The sequence below is a fragment of the Xiphias gladius genome, chromosome 12, assembly GCF_016859285.1.
Source record: "Xiphias gladius isolate SHS-SW01 ecotype Sanya breed wild chromosome 12, ASM1685928v1, whole genome shotgun sequence".
Taxonomy (NCBI): Eukaryota; Metazoa; Chordata; class Actinopteri; order Istiophoriformes; family Xiphiidae; genus Xiphias; species Xiphias gladius.
The window spans coordinates 14,570,879-14,576,890 of record NC_053411.1 but is presented as its reverse complement, the minus strand read 5'-3'; positions in this window follow the sequence as shown (position 1 = coordinate 14,576,890).

Below are 6,012 nucleotides of genomic sequence, written 5' to 3'. Positions count from 1 at the left end.
TAAATAAATAAGATGAACCTTAAAAATAATTTTAAAAATATAGTTACTTCTCACCCTGCAGCATGTCACTTATGCTCCTGAACTGTTTTATAACCGCACTGAGGCATATTCAAGCCTTGGGCCCTATTCGACACCACAGTGAAGTATGGAATCTTGCATAAAGTCCAACTGCACTGGCCTTTTATTCACAGCTGAGTGCCAGTCCTGGAAGACAGGCGAAGTCTGACCGGCATTCAAAATGTCTCACCTGAAAGACCGGGACCATTGGACTTTTAAAAGATTTGGCCCAATATCAGCTGCTGCACACATCTTTTCCCCATTCTTGTGGAAATGTTAAGGCCTTAACTGCTAATAATACAAAACTGCACATCAAAGATATCTGTCTTTCTCTGTTGTGTGCGTGTGCGTGTGTGTGTGTGTGTGTGTGTGTGTTTGTATGTGTGTGTTTGTGTGTGAGAGGGAGAGAGAATACACTCTTTTCTGTCCTTTCTGGTTGCTTGGACACCAGTACTGAGCTGGCCTATGCTTCTCACAGAAAATCAACCCACTGCTTTACAGAGGGGGATATGTGTGTGTTTTGAATGCTTCTTTATTATTGTTTTACATTTATCTGTGCATCTGAACGTTTCTGTTTCGCATTTGTGTTCGTTAAAATTTTTGTACAGTCTGCTTTTACCTGTATCTATTCTTTTTGTTTTTTTTTTTTTTAACTTTTAGGCTTATTAGTGTCTGAGCAGGAGAGAGTGCATATGGACCGTGGGTGGGGGACAGAGAGGGAACGTGCAACAGGGCCAGACTGGTCTTAGTGGGAGGTGGCAGTGTGTGTGTGTTTGTGTATGGGGGGGGGGGTGTGACTTGGGTTTGATTTAGCAGACTACACAGATTTGACAAAATACTAGTCAGACAAACCTCAGATCAGCTCTTCTGCTGTGTGTTGATGCAACAGGTAGAAATTTCCGGTACAGTTTCACTCTGTCCACCAATAACAACAAAGTGAACTAATGCAAAATGTACAACGCTACTGTGGATGCTTGCTCTCAATGTTTACCCACACACCAGTGTTTTGACATGCATTGTTGCACGTTGCATGTCAGGATATGGCGCTGTGTTATTTTTCAGCTGTCAGAAATGATCTCCATGGATTGGTACATCCCTGCTACTGCACCTCAACTACTTATGTCTGTATAATGCGTCCAAACTGGGCTTAAACGGACACGTGTACTGAACTCCACTTAATGAAGATGCTTCATTTTGAGTATAATTGCCGGTGTCTTTCTCGTTTACTAATCTCAGTAAATACTGTTAAACACTTCCAATCTATCTCTCTTTATTGAACCAGAATTTAATATTATTGATTCTCATAGTTTGCATGTTTTTTTAGTTTTTTTATTAGTTATTTATTAGTTACACTTTTACCAGTAGTGCTTACGCTTTAAAAAATTAAATTAAGGGGCTTTTCAGCTCACCATTTCCATTTAAATATTACGTGCCACAACCAAACGCTGTTTGTTTTTAATCATGCGTATTATAGCAGTAAAACTTAAAGTAGGTACTGATTTGAGATGTTGCAAGTGAAGTATTATTTTTTTTGTCTATGTTTTTAAACATTTGCATGCAAGTGTATGTGTGTTTCTGTGTCTCAGACGCAGCGGTGCTCGTTTTACACAATTCTGTTGAGTCTTCGAGATTAGGCCCCTCATCTCCACCGAGTGTAATTACCCTGCACTTATTATACACATTAATTACTGCATAGTTATTAGTCACACAAGCACTGTCTCATTGCTCCTTCATTTTTTCTCCTCTTTGTGAATTTCCCTCTTGTCTTTTCCCATTACACCTTGAAACACCCCCCCCCCTTCTGGGGGTCATTCTTCCTGTGCCAGAGCCTTTAGGTCCCATTAGTGCCCCAACTGAGGCGTGTCTCATTCTCACCTTCTACCGCGGCGGAGGAGGTGACGTACCTTTCGTCCCCCTGCAGAGATCTCCGACCAGAGCCAGTTCAACTGTCACTGTAAAGGGACAAAGCAATAAAGACTGTGCCGTCGTAATCTGAAAACTGAGGCGTGTAAAGCAATTTTTAAATAAAGAATAGTCTGAAATAGTAGAAACAGGCATGTACATTTTCATTCTCCATTTTCTGAGATAAAATTGGATTTTTCATGTCTACACGAAGACTTTCAAGAACGTTTTCACTCAATAAAGATCTATGACCCCATAAAAAATTAATCTGCATTCACTGGAACTGATGGATGGACTTTTACTTGCTTTAATGTTCTTCAATTTCACCTCACAAGAACCTGTAATGGAGACATATTTGCAGTGGTGTGTGTCGTGCTTTCTCTCATCTGACAGGGCGAGCTGTTTAAGTCAACCTCCCAGTTGCCGTAGCAACAACCACGGCACAAACTGCGCGGACGCTTGTTATTTCCATCTGGTTCGAGTCGATTTCAAAAGGGTACGAAGGAGGGATGAGAGGGAGAAGATGGACTTGTAATGAGGGCAAAAAGCAATGTGGTGCGTTAGTGCAACTGCCAGAGGAGGGAGCTGTTTACCTCAGAGGCGCAACAGTTAGGAGGTCACTTGGTCACATACACGTATCTACACACAAACACACACAGATTTACATTCTGCCCCGTACAGGGGGTGACAGTATCAGCCGTTACGGGCTGTGGGCCCTAAATCTGTTAATATCTGAGGGGAAGTGTCGGCTCTCGGTGGCAGCGGATGTCCCATTGTTTTAAACCTTATTCCGCCTGATGATAAGTATCGCACGGTGAATACATAAAAGGGATGCGCGCAGTCTGCCTGTACCTCCGTGTCAATGCTCGGCCGCTCTCTTGTCAGCGTGCGCTCCGAGGGGGTCTTTGAAAAATGCCGACTCCCTCTGTCCCTCATTACGGCAACAGCCACTCCTGCCTGCGACTGCTCGAAATATCTGATAAAAAGTCCGCAGTGTAACCCGAGGCCTTTCAGTCTTTCTTGCACTTGGTGATGGATGGCAAAGAAAATTCACTCCTTTCGAGGAGTACAGGCATGCAGTAGTACTGTACAATGTATAATGTATTTTTTAGTACCTGTTTTTTTCTACATTGTCATTTTTGATGTTGTTAATTTAGTTTTCACACAGTGACTTGAAAGATATTCAGAATTATTCCACTCTTATTTTCACTTTTATTTGACCTTTAGTATTGAATTGATTGAAGCAGTGTGTAGATACGGAGTAGTTTTTTCGTGGATTTGAGAAAGATGTTTCTCCTTTTGTGCTTTTTGATTTCCCAATTATTTGGACAGGTTTTTGGTATCAAGCCTTCCTTTGACTGGCCCCTCAGTTTGAGCGCTCTACGACCTGTCCTAGTTAGTACACAGGTGACTGTTGTATCTTATCCTGGAGGAGGCAGTTTTCCCAAACAGATTTTATACATTGAGATTAATGCATCAGAGTTAGGAGTGTGCAGCTTACCCATTCTCTAGTGTTGCTGCCTTGCCTTAGGCATAGATTTGATCATTTCTCCTATTTGTTTTCACATCTATTTTCAGGAGAGTTAAAAGATTTCTGACTGCCAGTGGAGACAGCAATACACTGTTCATAGGTGTTTATACATTGAGCATGGGTGTGACTATATGTATGTGTTATTTTCATCTTCATCAATTTTTTTTCCCCCCTTTTTGTGCCCGAGATCCCAAGGAAAGAATGTTTCACCCTAGCTGTAATTTTTTTTATGGTTGAACCGAAGAATAACATTAACATGAACTTAAAAAAGGATTAAGTAGTAACACCATGTGAGCATAAAATATGTACATCTTCTATTAAAATATGAATATGTGTTCTCAGGCTATCTCTGCCTCTGCTGCACAGATTATGATTTTATGTCATGCTTTTATTTACGTGTCTTTTTCTAAAATCCGACAGCTTTATGGTCTTTCTTGAAGTGCAATACTAAACTGCGGGAGTGCCCCTTTAATGCGGTTAAATATAACCTGAATTGTTTACCAGAACAAATGCAGTCACACGACTACAATACCTCTAGCTATCGAAGGTAGCTTAAAAATACCAGCACACCAGTGCTCAATTTATCAACCTCTTGCCGTCAATCTAACATTTTACACTCCGCAGACCGTGAGACAAATATGTTTCCGTTGGAAAGCTCCTAATATCACGATGCCCCGTCAGTGCAGCCGAGACCCTCACCAGTGCCCAGCTCCCCCACACCCCTCACTGGCATCTAAACAGGCACACACACTGTTTGACCCACCATGCTGGCATGGGGAGAAGGCCGATCATATTACACAGTTATTAATAGCCACCCTCTCCCCTTTCTCATTGTAAACTAATAGCTGACATGATCTCACACTGTCTCCGAGTCTCTCTGTGTCCACTCCTCTGCCTTCATCTCTTTCATGCCATGTTTCCATCTCTTTTCCCAACACAGATCAGGTCGTCCAAAATACACTCCACATGGCACGTATGCCGTGACGAGCGTGCAGAAATACGACATACGTGACCCTGTTGTGGCAGCCATTCCACATGACGGCCAATCTGTCAGTTTTTTTTAATGAGCCGATGGTTTCCTGACGCCTCTGACTTGGGAAGAAGCGAGCTTTACGATTGTACAGGCGCCTCAGGTTGATACGGTGTGCACTTAAATGAAAAGTCAGTCATGGTAGATCTAACCTCGACCCTTTTTGATGTCAGAAAAAGGGTTGAAGATCATCCCAAAATCTTCTCTATGATATTTAATGGATTTTATTCTAGTTTGAAACAGATAAATTAAATAAAATGCCCCAATTCAAAAGTGTACAGCAAAAGATGTGAATTTCAGAAGAGGTGTGGGACTTTTCCTGCAAGATTAAGAGCTTTTATTTCATTTATGTTTTGTTTTTTTTCCACAGTTGGGTCATGTGATGACAAGTGAACCATCGCCATGACAACTGAGCAAACGTTATCCACTGATGAAGATCATGAGTTGTGGCTGAAACCTCTGGTAGAATACAGTAAGTATCTTGATTTAAGATTTGTTTACCAAATTAGTATTTTGCTAAAGAAATTAACCGTCAAGTTATGGGAGTTAATTGCTTGAATTTTAACCTTCAAGCAATGATTCTATTGTTCTGGAAGTCTTATTTAGACCTGGTATAGCATAAGGCTACCGTCTTTAAAGATTAAATGCAATGGGAATATACTGTATATAAAACACACTAAAGTAGAAATATCCTCAATATTTTATCATTGTCGTTAAACACAACACACAAGACTTTTAATTGTTCATATGTATGGCTAGATAAACAATAATGGACTAGTAAACAATAGTCTAGCTCACCCTTACAAGCAAGACCCTTAGGGATATGTTTTTACTGTGAAGGAGTTCTGAAGGAATGCCCTGAAAACAGAAATAACAGAAAAATAAATGCAATTTCATTTTGACTGATTTTGAATTTGAACTTTGTTTAGATGTCAGAGGACAAACAAGCGTGTGCTTGACTCTGTGCCTCCATGTCTCTACGTCCATCTGTGCATACAGAGCACAACAACTCTCTGACCCTCTGTGTGGACTGCGTGGAGGCCATCTTGTCCACAGCGGTGTCTCGCAAAGGCCTTATTTTTAGCCAGACCCTGGCTCCTCTGCAAAACTTAATATGGGAATGGCATCTTGGAGCTCTTCTTTCCTCAAGCTTTCATCGTACATCCATCCGTGCCTTCGGTCCTCCAAGACACCGAGCCGGTATCCGTGGCTCTCCAAAACAACCGACACAACCACTGCCCCTTTTCATAGCCACGGCTTCAAACAGGTGGCCGTATGGCCTAAGCACAGCTCCTCCTATGTTACCACCCATTTGCTATTTTTCTGACCAGTGCTCGGGAGCCCCCACCCCACCTCCCACCCCTCTCAGTGTCTGACCTGCTTTTTTGGCAGCTCCTCTTGTATGGCTCTTGGACGAGCGGGATCAGTGTCTTGCCTACTCACATACCGATTTGCGTCCCCAAAAAGGGTCCCACCCCTTTCTGCGGGCAGT